This window comes from Melospiza melodia, chromosome 3 (genome assembly GCF_035770615.1).
Source record: "Melospiza melodia melodia isolate bMelMel2 chromosome 3, bMelMel2.pri, whole genome shotgun sequence".
Taxonomy (NCBI): Eukaryota; Metazoa; Chordata; class Aves; order Passeriformes; family Passerellidae; genus Melospiza; species Melospiza melodia.
In genome coordinates this window covers 64,562,242-64,582,458 of record NC_086196.1, presented here as the reverse complement: position 1 = coordinate 64,582,458, position 20,217 = coordinate 64,562,242, and the positions used below count along the sequence as shown (strand labels likewise).

Here is a 20,217-nt window from a genome sequence, read left to right as displayed (position 1 = left end):
GGTAGATGCGTATGAATGACAATATTTTTATTTTTCTTTTCCAAGAATGGTAGTAGTTGAAGGGTTGCATGAGTAGATATCAGGTACTGTCTTCTGATATAATAGTCTTAAATGAAGTTTTTGTCTTTTCCAGCTGGTGATCTGTTGTGTGTGTTTTGCAGTTATTGTCATTTGGAACAGTCTTTGTCAAATATTCTGCCTCAGTGACTCTTCAGCTAGTCTCAAATCTCACATGAGGATCTGTGTTTCATGGGGAGAAGTTGTAGTAGGAGAGAAGTTTTTGTGTAATGTGGCTCTTTTTTTATTCCTGCTTTGCTTTTCTTTTTATTACAAACAACATAAATTTATTTGAAAAAAATTTAGCTTTTTAGGATGACTATTTTGTATAGCTGATTATGATAATTTATTGTTGTGTACTACAGGTAAAAAGCCACAGTTCATATACTTGTTTACTCTTAAAATAATGTTAAGAGGGTTTTGTCAGACTGTGATAAAGGGGAATGTGAAATACTTAAAAAACTTGGTTGACTAGGTAACTTGCGTTGATACCTTTAAAAGGAAATATTTTTTCTTTATAAAATCTACCTCTTGTTAGTTTTTTTCCCTTTTTTTTAAGGTAATGCTTGACCTGAGATTGTAGCATTGAAACACACAATCACTTGGTTTATGTGGAAACATCAGGAATTAATTCAGCAGTTGAATCTGTGCTCAAATTCAGATTAATTAATGTGATGTAAGACCCCATGAGATCACTGTATGCCCAAATTAGTGCTCTTTCTCTCATAGATTTTTACTCCCCATGATTGTCTTGGAAGGAATTTTCTTTCTCTTTGTTGTAGATGGCTTATAACAATATCAAAGAAAAAGCATGATTATAAAATTTCCAGAATTTCCTTTCCTTTTTCTTCCTAACACATGCTCTGAACAGAGAAGTTTCAAAACTTTTCATGTATGTGGCAGCTTGAAGTGGGTGTGCATGTGATTCTGAGAGATGGAACAATAACAGATGTTCCCAAAAGCAATAGGTAATTCCATGGCAATTCATCAAGAAAGAACATGCAACCTAGGGGAAACCAGGCTTCTTGTAAAGGGAGCATTCTCAGCTCCAGGTGTATAAATCAAAGACTTGGTGTATACCAGCCTCTATTTTGGTAGGCCAGGAAATGTAACAAGTTTTCTGTAGAACGAATCAAATAATGTTGGTCCTGTAAAAGTTTGCAGAGTGTTCTTTTCATGTAACAGGAGACTCCCTGAAAGCCTTCTCCTGAGGGAAGGCAAGCATTTCTTCGTGTTATATATTTTATTTCATTTTCAACTGCCTTAGTCTTAAGTCTCTTCAACAATAACATCAGAAAAAATCTTGAAATCTTCCTTGAGTCTTCTGCATTGTGACACAGCCACACAAAATTCTTTGCTTATCCAAAACTCAGTCTGGATAATTCAGAAATAAAGGAATACAAAGGGGAAAGAGGCTGCAGTGCCAGCTTTTTAGTCCTATATCTGCCAAATAAGGCTCAAGCAGATTTGCATCTTAATTGGTTTCTAATGTGTTTTTTAGTAGGTACATCGAGACTGAACTCTTTTAAGAGAGGCTTAATGGATGATGTAATGTTTTCTTGTGCTGAGTCCAAAATTTAGAATGACTTTTATAATAGCACTAAGCTTATAAATATCAGGTAGATTTCACAGAAATTGTGTCACGGCAAATAGCAAAAATGTGCCACAGCTGAAGAACAAGATATTTTTTCTTGCAAAGAACAAGAAAATTTTGTATATTGGGAATAGGTGCTTGGCTTGCACATGGTGTTCCATATTCCTGTGTCCTTTGAAGTTGTAGGGGGTAGTATTTTTTTTCCATCTGTGTTACTTATTTTCATTTGCTCATCCTGTGTGCTCCATTTGAATTTGCTCTTGTGTTGGGAGAATAACAGAACTTTGAGAGAAGTCCTTTCTGCCCTGCGTGCAGGCTGCAAAGACATCCAGCAGCAGTGCTGAATGCCCAATTTATTCAGCAGGAGTTGGGGTCTTGGGGGCTGCCAGTGGTCTCTGAACACCTCTGGGCATTCCTTAGGTCCCAGATAACACTGAGCTACTAACACTCTGTTCAAGTTTGTGATTCAGTGTACAAAGCTGCTTCTTGAAGGCATAGAAGTTAAGGGTTGGTTATTTTACCCTTAAAGTTGAAGCATTTCCAAGAAGGGAGCAAAACTGAAAATAACAGCAAAGTGGGATGTCACTTCTGCATGCACTTTTGAGTGCTTTCCCCTTCTTCAGTCCTTATTCTCCCATAGAATAGCAGTGTTTTTCCACTTTGGAAATTATTTCTGAAGATTATTCTATGTGGGAGCTTTATTTATGTTTTATCTAACTTAGAGGAGTTTAAAAAAAATCATGTTTGTGTACACTGTTTTTAAAGTAGGAAATATAAGCTAAATCGGGATTAATTTCCATAAGCTAAAACTGGATTAATTTTTCAGATAGAGATTTGTGGACTTGAAGGGGGTTATGCAGTTTGTACAAACCACAGCTTATATCTCTGCTCAGTATCTTGCTTTCTTCAAGTAGAAAGTAGGAATCCTCACTTTTAACTTGCTTTGCAGACTTTGTATTAGTATGTCAATTCATTTTTAGCTCCAAGGTATTTTATTGTCAACATTTGTACGATACATACAACTGTGGAAGGAGTAAAAGAATTGATCAAGCCTTAGGTTTGCAACGCCACACTCAGGCAGAGGTCTGCTGAGACCTTCCTTTTTTGAGTTTGATAAAACTAATAAAATTTAAAAGGAAAAGTATTGTGTGTTTTTTTCCCTTACAAATCTATGCCTGGCAGTATTTGGAACAATATTAAAGATTGTTGTGGAACGATGTTAAAGATGCTGTCAAGCTTAAAATAGGACTTAATTCAGCTTTCCTGCTGAAGTTCCCCTCTTTTGAAACCTCCTCTGTATTCTTCTGAGGCTGCTTTCCAGAGACAACTGTGTGTGGTTCGTAATAAACTTGGGGGATGAAAGTATCCATTGCATGGGCATCTCTATTTTTGTGTCATGGATTTAGTGACAGTTGGTAAAGTCAGTGCACCACAAACAGTGGAACACGAAAGAAGAAAAGCAAGGGCATACTCATAACTGTATTTATTGTGGCAGATATTTTTGAGGTGAGTAACTATAAGATATATAACTAGATGGTTTTTCTGTTATGTGTCTGATTTCTCAGAGACCACATGTCCTTTTCTGGAGTAAGCCAGTCTTTCATTCTGCTTTTATCAGCTGCATCTCTTTTCGTGCAGCATTTCTGTAGCAGTAGAAGTGGTCATGAGAGGGAGATGATTTAGGGGAGAGAAATAAAACATTGTGTCAGGGCTTAATTTCATTCTGTCTCTCCCAAAATATGTCTCTAGTAAACATGGAGCCTTGAGGTCTGACAGATTTTCTTGGGGTGGTTTTTTTCTTTTTTTGAGCCTTTGGATGCTCAAGCCCAGACATTATTTGGATGCTTTTTGAACTTTGGTTTGCAAGAACCATCTGTGAGAGAGTCAGAGTCACTGACAGCAGTCTGATACAATCTGCAGTCAGTGGGAGGTTTGGTAGTTAGGTAGGTTTAGGACAGCTCACTATCTTTGAAATATCTTTCAAGTTAAGTTGCTTTATTACTAAAGATTGACTTAGTCATCGCTTCCAGACTGCAGCCAAGTAAGCCCACTGCCGTTGCTGTGCTCTTCAAAACCGTCTTTCAATTTCAAGCATCTCAAAGTTCCCTGGAAGGACCTGCTGTCTACAGAGCGAAAGTTTCAGTAGTTTTCAGTTCTCCCTTCCCTGATGGAGCTTTGTGGTCACCTTGGTGTGGAGGGAAGCCCTGCCATAAGCTGCCTGTGTTCCAGTGCATGATCCTTCCCAAGAGCTCTTGTCTGCCGTTAAACTCGAGTGTTTTGGGAAATGTTTGCAGTGTGAACTCAGTGCTTGTCCTGATTCATGTACAAAGTAAGGGGAAGTGCAAGAAAGATAAATGGGTGAGAGCAAAGCAAGTTCAGTTTGATGTGTGCTCTGCTTGCTTAGCCATAGGACAAGGAATCCTTGCTTGTATTTATTTTGTATTGCAATTTAAAATTGCTCCATAAGTAAAACGCTGTTATTTACATAGTGCAGAAATAACAGTGATTTAAAGCTCTCAGCAAATGTGATATTCAGTAATTTTATAGAAAATAACAAATTTTAGTGATAATTAAATGTAATAAATTTTATGCTTAGCTGCTGAAATATTTTGGTGTAAAAATACCTTTTCATATAACTGCTCAAGTTTCTCTAAAAAGCTATGACAAAATAGGAATTCAAGAGTCAGAGTAGGAGGTATCAGAAGTAGTTGTTGCTCTAATATCAGTTAATTGGACTGTGAGTCCCAGAATGAGCTGCTGTTTCTTCAACTCTCAGAATTAACTGTAATTTCCAGCATGTAACTAATATAGAATAATGTTTTTAAAATGTGCTTTGGTTCACAGTTATAAAATCAAAGTCACACATTATGAAAATAATTCTGAATGAACTATTGATTCATCCATTGTTGGTTAATTTTGTACCTGGAAAGAGTCCTTGAGAACTGATGGTTCTATAGATAAAATGCCAGTTCTCAAAATGCTGCAAACTGAGTTTTGGTGTGTATTGTCCTTTATTCCAATATTGGTTTTTCTTGCCAAATTGCCTGCTCAGGCTTGTAAGAGCTGTGCAATATCCATGGGGTCAGAGCACTGGTCTCTCTCCGTTGTTTTTAATGCTATCATGTTTGCTGCTGCTTGTGGTTTTCACTGCTTATTTTATAACAAATTCTGAAAGGCGGATGGAAACCTCATCCCATTTAAATGGTAACAAAATAAATTCAAGTAAACTAGTCTGGTCTTCAGTTTACACTTTGCTGAGTCAGAGAGGTCCAGTTCCTTCCTTTGATATTGTTCATGCAGTGAGAACAAAGTGAAGAGAAGAGTTCCCTTGCATTGTGCTAAATCTCCTGCGGCAGTCAGAAAAGCTGCCTCTGTCTGCATTAAATTCTGCAATTTGCTGAGGAGTGAAGGGTTCAGGGGTGAGGAGCATCAGCAGAGTGCAGTGTAGCTGCCAGGCTGTGCCTTCTGCTTGCCTGTAGAGTGTTTTGGGGTATACCTGTTGTAGAGATGCCCCTTGGATGCCTGGAGGATCCTGGCTGTCTCAGGAGTGACAGCTCTCAATGCCAGAGTTCAGTGCTCACCTTTGTCCTGAAGTGGAAAAAAATGCCATTAAAGCATTATTAAAAATGCTTTCTAAAATACCTGGTGATGTTTCAGGTTTTACTGTGGTGAATGTTCATGAAAAAATTTTCTTTCTAAATGATCTGAGATGAAAATGACAACAGGTCACGGTTCAGATTTAACCTGATTTTAATAGGGTTTTCACAAAATTAAAAAAAACCAAAGGGTTAACCAATGATCTTAAAGCAATTTTAACAGTAAAACAACTTTTGCATTTTTTCCCCAGCAATTCCTCAGGAGTATGGAAAATGCTGCTAAATTGGTTGTGTTCTGAATGCAATTCCAAAGATGCATAATGTCTTATTGTTATTTTTTTCTAAGGCTAATATAAGAAAAACGACCAGATTCTTGAGAATTAGTCACATCTTCATGGCTGAATACCAAGTACTATTTGAGCCAGATTCTGAGAATGCTGACATTGTCATCCTTTCATCATTACTGGATCCTGCTGCATATCTAAATTCAATAGTTAGCAACTTTATTACCCTGCATATTACAATATGTATATGTACATTGAATTTTTAGAGAGGAAGCCCTTTTCCTTGATGGAGGAGTGGTTTGGAAATAGGAGAAATTGAAGGCACTTTTAAAGTTGGCTGCTTTGCAGAGAACAAAATCTGAAACAATCCAAAAGAGAAACTGTATAGATTCCTGGGGAAGTTTAAACTGCAACATGCTTGTGTGAGCCACAAGCAACAGATAGGACAGGGTCAGGGAATCAGGAATGAAAGCAGTCCAACTCTCTTACTCTGGAATATTACACAGACATCACGAACATCTACTGGATTCCCCAAAAAAACCTTACTTAAAGGGGTGTTCCAGATGGTAAACCAGGTCATATTTGTGCATTAATCATTTTTTATCTCAATTAATCACAAGGAAAATACACTGCACTAAAAAAACAGGGAAGGGGGGCAGAACAAAAACACTCAAAGCCAAACAACCACTGCCCTCACTTTCTGCCCGTATCTCCACCCCCCAAACCCCCACAAAAACTTTCCTCCCCAAAACACAGGTAACTTTCCCACCTCTTTTGTCCTTAAAGTCTCTGGGGTAAAGGGACTAGTGCTGTCACTGTGGTCAAGCAAATCTTTGGGAACTGTTTCTGTACTTTTTAAGAAAACTTTAAGTATGTAGTTCCCATTTCAGATCACTTCTTAAGTTTTTCTCAGATAAGAATGCTTTGAGAATTTTGAAGCAAACCTGGTTACAACTAAGTTTTGGTGATAGGGTTGTCCAAGGCAGAGAGTTCTGCAAGCCGTGTGGGATATAACTGATGAAAATTGTAGGCCAGTCATGGAGGAATGAGGAACAAGGGTATCCAAAACTTAGATCCATTCCTGAGGAAGCCTCTCCTGCCTGCCTCCACCCTTGCTACAGCTGACAGATTTTCCATGGCACTTCCCCCAGGTGTGAAATTATTCCTCCTTCTTCTGTAGGCTGCACATGGGAGGATTATGGGTGGTCGACATTTTAAAAACTGGTTGGAAATTGAAGGAAAAAAGTGTACTGAAGGCCAGATAGACCTGCTGCAAGTCCTTTCTCTGCCCTCTCTGTGTGGAATTAGAATTGCTAAGCCTCACGCTGCAAACCCCAAATGGAAATTTTTTTGTAAGTCAAGTGATAAGGTTCCATGCTTTGCAGGAAGAGATGGGTGCCCCATAGCAGATTGATGTGCAGGGCTGTCACTGGGCTGCACCAATGCTTGATTACTCCTAGTAGGTTTAACAGTTCAGGTTTTTAGCATGGCAGCATGCTTAGAACCTGCAAACCCCAGTGTACATAATGGTAAAAACATGAGGGCCTAATTGCACAAATGTATTAAAGAGAGCCTGAACTTTTAAGAATTTGTACTCTAAATAAAGACTAATAATAGAAGGTGAAATAGGCACATGGAGGGTGAATAAAATTTGTTGCCCAGGGTGACCCAGCAAGTCAACAGCAGAGCTCACAGTGGGATTTCTGAAAGCATTCATATATTGGAGGAATTCAGAGACTCTGAGCTCACTGATTTACTTTAAATAAAAAGAACAATGGGAGGTTGCTTAATTTGGGTATGTAAAGTACTATTAAAAAAATAAGGAGCTTTTTAGTCTCAAAAGGGTACAAGAACAGAGGGGTATCCAGGCAGATTAAAATGGGCAGGATAGCACACATTTTCTTTCACATTAAATTGAAAGATAAATTGATGAAATTGAATTGATTGATAAATTGATGAAATCAGTTAGCAAAGGATTTAGCAGATACCTCATCCCTAGATATTGTTCAGAAAAGACTGAAAGCCTTTCTTGGAAGACAGATGTTAGCCTAGCTCTGCTTACTTGGTTCAATACAAGAGTAAGTGGGCAGCATGCTGTGCCTTCCATTAGCAGAACTGGATGGTTCTTATGCATTTGGAACTAAATTTTAAGAGCTAAATGAACAAGAATTATTCAGCTACCTTGAGCCAAGTTCCAGGAGCTCTATCAGGCTGTATGAAATCTTACTTGAGCTCTTGCAAAGAAATTACTCAAATCTGAATAGCGAATGCTCTTGTATTCATCACTGAAAACAAAAAAAAAGAAAAAAAAAAAAAAACCAACCCAACCCTCCCCCCCTAAATGGGTTTGAAGGCTTTGAATTACAATTTTTTTTTTTCTAAGAACAAAACCGTAAATGACTCTGCGCTTCCTGTTTCCTCATGGACTAAAAGAGGAACATCCAAATCCCTACAACACAAGAAAGACTAAGTCTCAGGGATGGGGGTTTTTTTAATTGTTATTTTTTGGTTTTTAATTTTTTTTTCTAAATCCAGGAAATACTGGAAAATTTTCTGTATATCTGAAAAAATGAGATTTTTAAAAGGTTTAACAGGCATCGTCTTTCATGTCAAACTCCTATCTACCTTGTGAGAACTCCAAATGTAATTCTGTTTAAAGCTCTGCAGTAAATGAAAAGAAATGCTAAAGAAAAATATCACTTAATGCCACATGCACCAGAACACGTCTTTTTCCTAGGGAATTTTGAAGATATATCTATTCCTGGTGTGCCACTTCTGGCTGGTGGACTGTGCTGTCTAACTTTTCAGGAACCATAATAATAGCAGTGGCTATTTTTGCCATTTCCTTTTCTGTAGTCTCTGTATTCAAGATGTTGCATTCTGGCCTATCTGTTTTGTGCAATATAGGTAGCCTGGCAGTGTGTGTAAAGCTCCTGAATTTTATTTTACTTGGTTTTCTTTTCTGCATTTAAACATGAGTAGAACAAACTATATCAGTGTTCTGTTTAGCTGTTCTTTAAACAAAGTGTTCTCTAGCTGACATCTGAGGAATCCTGGAGCTGCTCTGGGTTTGTTATGGCTAATGCTGCAGAGGAAGTCCAAGTGAATCACAGATAATTGTAGTCCTCAGGATAGCCATTTTGTTAACAGAATTAGCTTCATTAATCTTTCTAATCTGATGATTAAACAGAGGATAAATTATCAGAGCAACACAAAAAATATGTTGGAAAAAACCCCTCAAAATTATGAAATGGTATGTAAAGATCTTATTGTGATACTTTCTAAACACGGGGAAAAGTAGAACCAAATAGAGAATGTCTTAATGATGTTTTCTTATAGAAATTATTTTTTAGTTCCTCTGGCAATTTTTTTAGAAAGGCACATAAGATAGCATTTGGGGTTACATTTTCTTTCAAATTTTTGAGGCATTTTTTCTCAATTCTGGGTAGTTGTCCAAGAAACTTAAGTATTTTAGTGCTGTTCTTGATTTTATTTTTTGGGGGGAGATTGCATAATTGTGCATATCTAATATGACTAATTTTGTTTGCTTTAAACTGCCACATTTACTGGCACAATTCTTATTTGTTACAAGATGTTAGAAATACCATTTTCCCTTAGAAAACAGCAATGATCTTTCTGTTTAGATATTGAACTGAGACTTGAGAGGTGCATCCAGTTCCCACACTGTTGCAGACATCCTTACTTAAACCTGCCTGGGGCTCGGTGCAGGACAGGATGAACTTACCTGCACAGCAGCCGCTTTGTGCAATTCCTGCTTGTGCCACAGAGTGTGAGGGCAAAATGAAGGCTTTCATTCTAAGCTAAACAAGCATTTAGGAAGATACTAAAAAGAAAAAAAAAAAGAACAATTATAGTTTTGCAAGAAGCTTGTATTTTATTTTCTTTAATTCTGTTTTCTGCTTTCAAATTTCTGTAGAACTTAACCTTGATCAAAGTCTCTGAATCAATGCAATTCTTGACAGGCTGTAAGTAGGAGAGATGCTTCCAGCAAGGATGCTTTTGTTTAAATACTTGATGCCAATTCTGTATAACATTGTGGTTTGTATATTATGAGGTGTTTGTTTATTATGATGTCAGTGTTTGTTGTAAAGAAACTCAAGCTACAGATACATATGTGAAAGGACATGGAGAATATTTGTGTAGAACATACTTTTCCTTCCATCTTCATAACCCAGCAGAAGAATGTTGATTTGTAATTTTTAAACCTTGTGTATTTATGCTTGCATCTTTGTCTTTGGTGAAGGATTTTTTTTGTAACTGGGAAACAAATATTTTCATTATGTTTTTGCAACCTCCTTTTCTTTCTAACCCAAATTTAGATAATTCTATAAGGTAACTATTCCCTCTTTGCTTTTCAGTTTCTTTCCTTGAAAATAGAGATGTATCTGTAGTGAACCTGAATGGCAAAGTAGGAGACACATTTTTTAAAGTTACTAAAATTATCAATTGCAAGGATAACTGAACAGAAACATTTTATGTTAACAAATGACAAGCTTTCAACTCCCTGGATGAATAATAAAACCTCTTAAGTCAGTCAGCATGGTTTTGTTGTCTTGATCAAAAAAGTGTTTTAAACTTATTTATTACTTTTCAAAAGCTTACCCCTTATGTTTGGGACAAAGCTGTGTCTTCTGATGTAGCAGGACAGTAACAGGAAGCATTGAGATAGGAACGAGAAGCATTCTCAGATTTAAGAAGGAGGTTTAAAGAGGTTAATATTTTCAAAAGAAAACTGTTAGAATGATTTTATAGTAATTTTAGCTCAGCTTTGCTTAGCTTTGTTTTTGAAAAATTATTTTACTTCCTTTTGTTTCCTCATGACAACTTCATGCTACTTCTGAGCTGTATATATAATTTTTGTCTCTGCATGTTCCTGTGTCTCCTTCTCTACATTCTTTATTCTTCTCATTCACATGTAGTTTTTAACTGAAGACATTTCAAACCCTGCATTATTTTATCTCTGCAGCTTTCTTTAGTTCTGCACTCTTGAGGTAGATCTTTGTTTCTTGCCTAGTGGTGGTCCCCAGAGCTGCCCCACTTAGGCACTGCCTCGGAGCAGTTTGACCATCTGGGTGGGTCAAAGAGCCCAGCCCTGTGAGCTTCTGCTTTGGCTTTGGGTGCCAAGGTGAGACTTGAAACAAAAAACTCGAGTCAATCACTGTGTGTGGTGACACAGTGCTGACAAGTTGATCGCCAGCCAAATTTCGTGAAAGGTACACTAAGGTAAACTGCAAAGGAGGTCAGGGATTTTGTCATGTTAAATGTCCAGTTTTGCACAGATAGAGGAGGAGTTTGGATACTGGGGAATTTTCAGGGAAGTCTTTATAGCTTTTAGAGGCATTTTTTAAAAATAAGATATTTTTCATTTTCTGGGAATTTGAGGGAAAGAACTTAGTCTCCTTCATAGGCAGTTTCTAAGATCATAGGCACCTCTGGGCACACCCCTAGAGCTATCCTAATTGCATATTCTGTAGTTTCAGCCACTTTAGTTGAGGGTTGTGGAGAGAGGGAATCTCATTCATATCTATATCAACTTGGCAAGAGAGGGGAGTTTTATTTCTCTCTGCTGATGCACTCTGGCTTGCAGCTGATGCTGGTGCTGCACATCAACAAGCTGCTTAAAAGTTCCAGCAAGTGTCACTGAAGTACAGTTTGTCCATTTGCAGCATATTGATTCAAGCTGTTTACTTCCTAATGGAGGATTAATTTCTGTGGTGAATGCAAATGGAGAGTACATTTAATGTGCTTGCCTTCCAGATAAGAAAGGCCTTTCTCCTTTCTTCCCAGGGAGCTGAACTGAATTCTCACCCATAAACAGCAGTGGTTGTTTTAATGTTCCAGGGTTTTTAATTGAAACAAAACCTAGATGTGAGTTTTGTTGCTAGCTGAAACAAAGCCAGCACAGCTCCACTTACAAGTGAGCCTGAGCTAGAGCTGAACTGAAGTGGATTCAGCTCCCTGCTGCATTCTTGGCCCGTTGAAGACTGTAAGTTCATTTGGACTTCTCTCAAAAGTTCTTGACAGGTATTGCACCGTAGTGTTTGAGAGGCTGGAAATGTGAACCTCTTGTGGAATGGTCTGAGAAGTGAGTTCTGAAGTATCTGCCTAGTTTGGGCTGAGGTTCATGTAATCTTTATTTATTTTCTAATATCTGGGAAGATCTTTTCTCTAAGGCAGATGAAAGCTTTACTCAAACCAGGTGTCATCGATGTTCCTGACCTTTGGTTTGAAACACAGTTGATTCATAGGCAAGTTCCAGAGTTGTCTAATTTTGTGGGCTTTCAGGGGGTTTTTTTTGTTGTGGTGGGTTTTTATGGTTGTTTGTTTGGATTTTTTTGGATGTTGTTGGGGTGGTTTTATTTTTTTTTTGTTTTGTTTTGGTTTTGCTTTTTTATTTCAATTGGTTTTGGTTTTTTGTTTTTTTTTTTTTTTTTTTTTTTTTTTTTGGGTTTTTCTTTTTTTTTTTTACACAGGATTAGAATAGGAATAACAAGAGAAAAACTGAAGGGCAACTTATTATCTAATATCCCCATTTCCTAGGACTACTTATATCCTGTCTTTGAAGATTGTTTTATCTTGTTTAGGAAGAATTTTAATTTATACCTAATACACAAAAAATGAATATGTTACACTGAATTCTTGGATCTTCCAGCTGTTCATTTTCCTGATTTGAGATCTGAAAATCAGCACAGCTATTTCCTCTATTCTTTGTACAGAAATGCTATGTGGATATTGCCTACTGTATAAGTACCTTGAGTTCCCAGGGTATATGTGGCTGGAGAGTGCAAGAAAGGAGTGTTTTGACAATAAAGAGAAGAAATATATCTTTACAGGAAATATGTAATGTTGCTTTTGTATCTTAATCTGTAAGTCTTCAGGCAGAAATTCTTGCTTAAAGGACATAAGGAACTGTGAGAATTACTTAAGGAATTAAGGAAAAAAGTATGCAGTCCACCAAAACAATTTTATGTGGCCAGGACAAATTGCCAGTCAATCCATGTACTTGCTTTTATACAGACACATATTTCATGATGGTTGTGCAAAGCGTTAAAAAATTGTCTACTCTGAGGAACTATTACTGTAATTTAGGAGAAACTCCAAATATCTGGTTAAAGTAATTTTTGAAAAGCTCTACATACCATCATGTTTAGGTGATTCCTGAGACTGAACAAATGTACCACCTATGAGTTTCTATGAGTTTGGCTTTGGCATATGAGCAAGTGGTTGTCTGAAATTGTACTGTGGTAAGATAATTTGATAGCCTTTATCAGTTTTTACATGTAGTAATTGGCTAACGACTGCGTGCTGGCAGCCCTGCCACCCTGCTCTGTGTTTTATTGCTGGGTGTAAGGTAACTTCCCTTCTGGTTGCAGCTCTGTAGCATGACTTTAAAAAATGCCCCTAAGCCAAGGCAACGAGCATGTTTTAAATACTTTGTGACAGTTAATTATTTCCCTGTGGTTTGGAGAGTGCCACTGCACTAGTGCATTAAGAAATACATTTTGAAAAGCGTTGTGATGAAATTACAGGTCAGATCTTGCCACACAATGCAATTCCCCCCACACAATGCAATTCCCTTATTCTTAAATCAAATAACCATCTGTTTGGGAAAGTGGTTTTGCTCTGAAGAGTTTCTTTTCTTTCTTGAAATACATTTAGCAGATGTTTCAAGAGAATGGCTTTATGCAGGCTTTTGTTCAGTAGGTGGTTTGTCTGTCTGTTCACTCAAAAAGTCTAGTTGGGCGTTGCTCAGCCAAACCTAACTTGTACACATTATACCTCACGTTGTCTCTGGGCTTGTGTAGGTTCTTGGTATATTGTCCTTCTTACCATTGCTAAAATAATGCCACCTCCATTTCTAGTGTAGATACAGTTTTAGTACAGTGAAAAAATACTACATAACCTTGGCTTATTCCCCTGTCTTCATAAGGCTTAATAATGAGATACATTTTCATCATCAGAGTAACTGTACTGGGCTAATTAAAGCAACAAGTAGCACACACTTGTGTCTGGGACACTCATGCTAGTGAGTTTCCATTGACATGTTTACATGCAGGTCATGATATTCCATATCATGGAATAGTTAGTCTAGGCAGCCTTATCTCTTAAGGTCATTACTTGTTTTTCTGCTCATGAAGAGATTTCTCTCTCATTGATTCATTTCCCTTCGTCATGAATTGTGATTGTAGGTGTTTAGAAACTCTAACCAGTTTGCCGTATAATTCTTAAATACTGGAATAAAAGGTAATACCTTGTACATAGTCTCCACCTTCTGAAGCTTTCAAAGAAGTAAAGATAACATCTTCCTTGCTTCTGATCATGGAGTCAGACACTTGGTTTCATGCAGTGACCCTGCTGTGGTCATGCTGCTCGATGCCTTTGCAGTCGTTTGTACTGCTCTTCTGTCTGTTCCATGTACATAGAGCCAATTGTCCAGATTCACTTTCTGGGTTCTACAAGAAAATGAGCCCTGAAGACCTTAGCCTCAGCACTGTGGTTGGTCCTTCTAATGCATAAAAATGAATATGTTACTTCTGACAGTGCAGATGTGCCTGTGCTCAAATACATGTGCATGCGTCACTATGCGTTCAAAAATGCATCTTGTTTGGAGTCTGGGAGGCCTGAGGCACAACAGATCATGAAAGACCAAGGCCATATCACATGTGATTCAGGACACAACAACTAAACATCACTATATGCCTTATTAAGTAATGGAAGGATTCTTGTTTTAGAATTGGTTTCTGAATACTGTGGGTTATTTCAGCTGAATCTTGTTTCTCCCTGGCTGCTGCTGCTCTGTATTATGTCAGTGCATGTGTCTGGCACTGAAAAGTGTTTGATGTTTTCTGTAGGTCATGCAAGATGTTTGATGTTTCTTTGTTGACTTTTGAGTATGAGTAAATAATTGATAGAATCCCCTGTGGCCAGAATTTCTGAACCTTTATGTATATCATTGTGGTCAATTACAATGCGTCAAGCTGTGTTAGGTTTCTCTCTAATTATAATAATCAAATATGTAATGTTCATAATGAAAGGCAGATTTGTGAACATTGTAGCAGTAGACTGGCTCCAAATTTTCCTGCTGCCTTTGCCAGAAGAGCAAGAGGCTGTGGGGTGAAAAACATCAAGGAGGTACATGGAGATTCTAAGGAAGTTTTCTCAGTATGTTTTCTGAGTAATTTCTTTTGAAAGTCAAGTTTACTCCTGTAATTAATGATGTAATGTGTAAAATTCTTAATTTTCAGATACTATTAATAAATAACATTTGCTGAGCTATTTTGCTGACCTTATGGAGCTTATGCAAACCTGATCATTTCAGATGAGCTTGATAGGGATTCAGGTGTAAATGCTGGGACAAGTTTACAAGTTTAATCATACATCTGGCTGCTCCTTTGGTCAGGAGTTTGCTTCCATTACAGTAATCATGGTGAGTTTAAAAGGTTTTAAATTATTTGGGCTGCAGTCATTTTGGCTGTATTGAAAAGTATCACTGTTAATGTTCTATTTTCTATCAAATAAGTTAAAATAGGTACTCTATTAACTATTTGAATTGAATCACAAAAATCCTGTGGCTAAAGAGCAAAAGACCAGCACAGACTTTCCAGTAATTTTCTGTTAGATTATAACTGTTCTGATTTTCATATGCATTTACATGGAAATAATATTTAGCAAAATTGGCAAATACCTCTAAAAACAACAGGCAGAGGAACCACCCCCTCAGCCTTTCCAGCTATCAACAATTTAAGCACAATCTCTTCCCTTCTTCTTTCAGGGAAGTTGTGTGTTCAACAAGAAACTTTGTTATGCTACACTCAGGAAGGGTTAAACCATCCTGACTTCCCAGGTCTGACATGAATCAAATAACCATCTGCAGTGACAGATCATGTGCTTGGAGGTTTATGCTTTAAGCTACCCAAATATCAGATAATCCTAGAACATCACAAGAAGAGGTGCAAAGCAGGTTTTATGATTTAATTCTTTCTATGACTTATACAGTCCATTTAGGTTTATGCTGTTGCCAAAATCCTCAACAGATTTAGGTTTGAAGGGGTTTTGCTGTGTTTCCTATACTGTCTAGTTGAGGGAGATCAGAGTAAAACTTAATTAACCTTTCTGCTTTTAGGAATTTCAAATTTTGCATTTGTCCACTCATTTTTTATATCAGATCTGGATTTATGTCAATGACTGTCCTTAAATTTCTCTTGAGACAAGTTGGCTTTTAAATGAGTACAGTGCACTAAATCTCAGGTGACATCCTTGTGTTGGAACACAGGTGGCTGATGGACTCTGTTGTGATCAAAGGAAACCCTGTGGCACTGGGGCACGGAGCCACCCAAGACATTGGTTTGCCATTTGCTTACGACCGGTCTCAGTTTGTGCCATAGAGCGTGCAAAATCTGTGCTGAAGCTGTCAAACGGAATGGAAAGAGCACTCCCAAATGCTGATGGAATTATTCAGGCTGTACATAAAATCTTATTCATAATCAAATATGAAGTGTCAGTGCAACGCAAGTAATTCCATAGCATATTCTAATCTTCCTCATCCTTTTAAGATTATAGAGAGTGTTTGGTTTCCTTAGAAAATCTTCATCCAAGAGAATTCCCTCCAAGTTTTATGTTTTTAGGGATGGGAAATAATGTCTTACATCTGAGAGGAAGAAAATGTTGAACTTCTAGCTGAGTTTAGGGCTCAATTTTTCAGAACACTGTGGAGTTAAAAACTTGCAAAAAAAACCTTGAGGAAAAGCTGGGCCATTTTCACAATCTTCTGCACGGTTTGATTAAATTTTGCATTACTCCAGGTTACCGAAGATTTATGATCCATTGAAAATGCTGCAGACAAATATTTCAGCAAACTTTGTTTGGTATTGTTTTTATTGATGAGGATTATCTGAATGAAAAAGAAATTGCTTCCTAGATATGTTCCCATTAAGGCTGTATAAAAAAGAGGGAAAAAAAGTTCTTGGTAGTGTTTGATACTGCTGGAAGACAGGATTGCTGGACAAAGTGAAGCCTAACTGAGGAAAGGAGGAATGGTCCAGTGGGCAGTCTGGGCCTCCAGAGACCAGAGTTCAGCTCTTGTTTAACCATAGGCTTCTTGTATTACTTGCCAGAAAGTCATTTAGTCTAGCTTGTGCCTTTGGGAGTATCCCATTTTGCATATGGGGAACTGTCTCAGAAGGGTGTTGAAAATAAAATCCATTAATGACTGTGAAACTGTATAAATGCCTTCAATATGCTAAGCTTGGCCTTGGTTTCAGCATGGGTTTTTTCCTCTCAAAGTATGTCTGGTTTTATGGCTGGTTGCATTTTGTTCCCTGAAACAGGCTACTAATAGGTTTTATTCAGGCCTGGAGTTTTTGATTATCTGTGCTGCTTTCCAGCAATGATTGTACTCATCTCAGTATGCTGCCACAGTTCTTATTTGAGCAATATAGAAGCTGTTTAAATTACCTTTTTAATTAATGTTGCTTGCACATGCTAAAACTGTGTTTCAACAGAAGTCACAGCAACAGCATGGGTCAATAAGAAGGTAAAATATTTTGGTGATCAAAGACTTTGCTCAGTCACAGTTGTTGCATCTTTTGCTGCATGTGGCAGATGTGATGTATGTGTGCAAGGCACATATTTTGCAATGTGTTTTGCTTACAGCAAAGCTGCTCTTGTATCAACTCCTCTGTCCCATCCCTAGTTTGCATCTTGCCTTGTTTCCTGTTTCCGTTTGAACAGCAATGTCTTTTTGAGATGCCTCCTCATAAGTTCTCTCCTCACGTATAAAAGCTAGGCTGCATTCAGAGAGTATTTTTAGTCAAAGAGAAGGGTCAGAATCAGAATTGCTGTGATCAGACTATTGCCATTGCTTTCAAGGATGCCTGTTCTATTCAGCTGAATTTGGCCAGTCCTCATGTTTCTGGTTACATGCGTCTAAGGGCATTTCACATGTGATAGCTTTCATAGCATTCAGTGAAAAACGCATGGGAAGTTTAGATTCTGCTGTATGCATATTTTGGTACTTATTTATAATATGACATTGCAGAATCTAAGCACAACTTAATGCACAGATTGAAAAGAAAAAACATGCATATTCTAGTAGTCTATTTTGAAGGTATTTATGCCGTTATGTTTCTAGGCATTAAATTAGACATTTTTTATGAATAATTAAGATTAAATTGGCCCTTTTTCCCTCTGTTTGGCTTGATACATGAAAGACCTGAGAAGAAGAGAAGGGTTCCTCTAAGTCTAGGGGATTCTGCTTTTGTTGGGGTGTTCATTTCATATGTAGGGTCAGCTGAGCTCCTGGCTTCTGGCAAAAGTACTAATTCATATGACTGATAAGACTGTCAGTGTCACTGAAATGAAATGTGGGTATTTCATAAATCTGAAAATAAGAATATGTCCATTTCATTCTTACTGGCATTTGAACATATGAATACTGAAACATGCTTTCTTTATAAAAGACTTTCTTTTATAAATAGTTCATTTTTCTTAGAGCATCAGCAAAATTTCCAATTCAAGGTCACTAAGCATCATTTCTAATAAAATGTAAATTGAAGTAGTCCACTTGCTGGGTAATAGAAACTTGGTTTCAGGCCTCCAGTCTTTTTCCTGAGTTTCTTCCAATGCTGTTTGTAATTAAAGGGGCAGAACTGAGATTTTGTGATGGTGGTCAGTAACTCGTCCAGATGCCTGATTGTTCTGCAGGGATGATGTTGGGGGTTTATGCGTGTGCATGCACTCTGGGATTTGAACTGCATAAAGTATTTTACTGAAAGCTTAAGCAAACAGTGTATAGTGCTGATACAAACAGAGCATTAGACATGTCTGTCTTTAATACAGCCATCTGTTGAGTGCTATAGCAGTTTTTCAAAAGCCTCCCTCAGCATAGACATCAAAGTCTATTCATGCACCTGTGCTTCTGATCTTCTAATATTTTTCTTATTTAAAACTGGCAAAGGGAGAGGAGCAGTATTTCAAGATCAGCAGCTTTATTTAAAACAAAACACAAAAAGCCAAAAACTCCCCAAAAACTCCCTCACAAAACTCATGCTGCCAATTCAGGAATTGTTAAAAATTACTTTTTTGGATATTCAATACTATTATTTATAAAAAACCAGACACCCACACTTTCATTTTCCTCTCCCTTGAGCAACCCCTGGCCTTGCTAGCATTATTTCCTGCCTGGTCTATTTACAATGCAGCTGCTGAGATCATTTGCTTGATCCGTTGTTCCGATGACATCAGCAGGACCTGTGAACTCTTCTCCCAGCCCTCTCTTGGAGAACAGTGCTCAGTGGAGGAGGAGCTTGCATCATGTCCCCGCATTTACTCACTCTTTTCCCAGCCCAGTGGTCAAAGAAGGAGTCAGAGCTCTTCATTTCTCGGTCTCAAGGTTGTTTATTGTTCCTGATCTATAAAATTTTTGCTCCTGTCCAGTCGAGGTCCTCTCAGCAGGACAGTCAGAGGCACTCAGACTGCCCCCGGGCAGTGTTATGTCTTTATACTAAAAACTATGTGTACAATATTTACAATTACTTTCCAATACCTATCACCTATGTTAGACAGTGAGCTTCTACTCTAAACCAATCTAAAAGTGCCAACATCACAGCAGAAGATGGAGGCCAAGAAGGAGAAGGAGAGAGGCTGGACATGCTCAGATTCCTCCATCTTGCCCCCTGAACCCCCATTCTAAAAATCCCCCAAAAAATCTATTTTTTTCACCCTGTGATAAATTCACTATCATTCTACCTAAACTTTTGTGGCTTGTAATTCTTCATATAAGGTTGGTGATTGTTTTTTCCAAGGGCTAAATCAAAGGCACAGGGGCTCTGTGCCCAGGGCTTGAGCCCTCCAGGGCAGCCAGAAGAATTTCCTGGGTTCTGACACTGGCACACAAGGTCCCTTGCAATCTTACCTGTGTGGTTTTCCTACTAAAACAGATTGAAAATACAGTATTGACATACAGAACATCACGTCACTCAGGCTCTGAAATCATGTGACAGTAACTGCTATGTTGGAGCAGAAGCTACTGAGTACATAATGTTTTAGTTACAGTTTTATTTTTCAGAGATGCGTGGCAGCAAAAATAGTTTTTAATTTGTTGTGTACCATTAAGATGCTCAAATCCAGCAATATTTAGATTTGCTGATGAAACTTGTGATGAAATACAGGAAGATCTGTCATAAGCTCTTCTTTGTGGTGCCTGAACCGGAGCTTATTCTCATAGACTGTGATATTTGGAAGTACAGCAGCTTGATACTGAGCACCTGTATTTCATGCTGAGTGAAAGTGATCTCCTCATGGGTAAAGACTCCTTAAAATCCACCAGAATGGTGCAGAAATAAACAAATTTTGTGTTTCAGAAAAAGAGGATAAAGCATGTATTTCTTTCTCCCGGTGGGGACACAAAAGGGGTATTATAAACACGTGTTAACTGGCTGTATGAGCTCTGTGTGTTCATTTCCCCCGTTCTGTGACCAGAGCTAATCAGTCTAGCTGTCACAGTGTTGTTTTCCACATTTCTATATCTGGGCTCAGTATAAATAACAGTAAAAAAGTTGCTCAATTGTGGCACTTTTTGACTTTCTTGAAAATAGTGGTGCAAATGTATGTTGGAACAGTACATTAAATGTTTGAAATGTAAAATTCACTGAGCTCAAACTTTCCA

General features: G+C 37.8%; 1 protein-coding gene across 2 annotated transcripts in view; it reads left to right on the top strand.

Moving 5' to 3' along the window:
* Positions 1-20,217, top strand: part of PRKCE (protein kinase C epsilon) — a 288,247-nt gene that overhangs the window by 80,325 nt on the left and 187,705 nt on the right. The gene's annotated exons all lie outside the window — the stretch shown is intronic.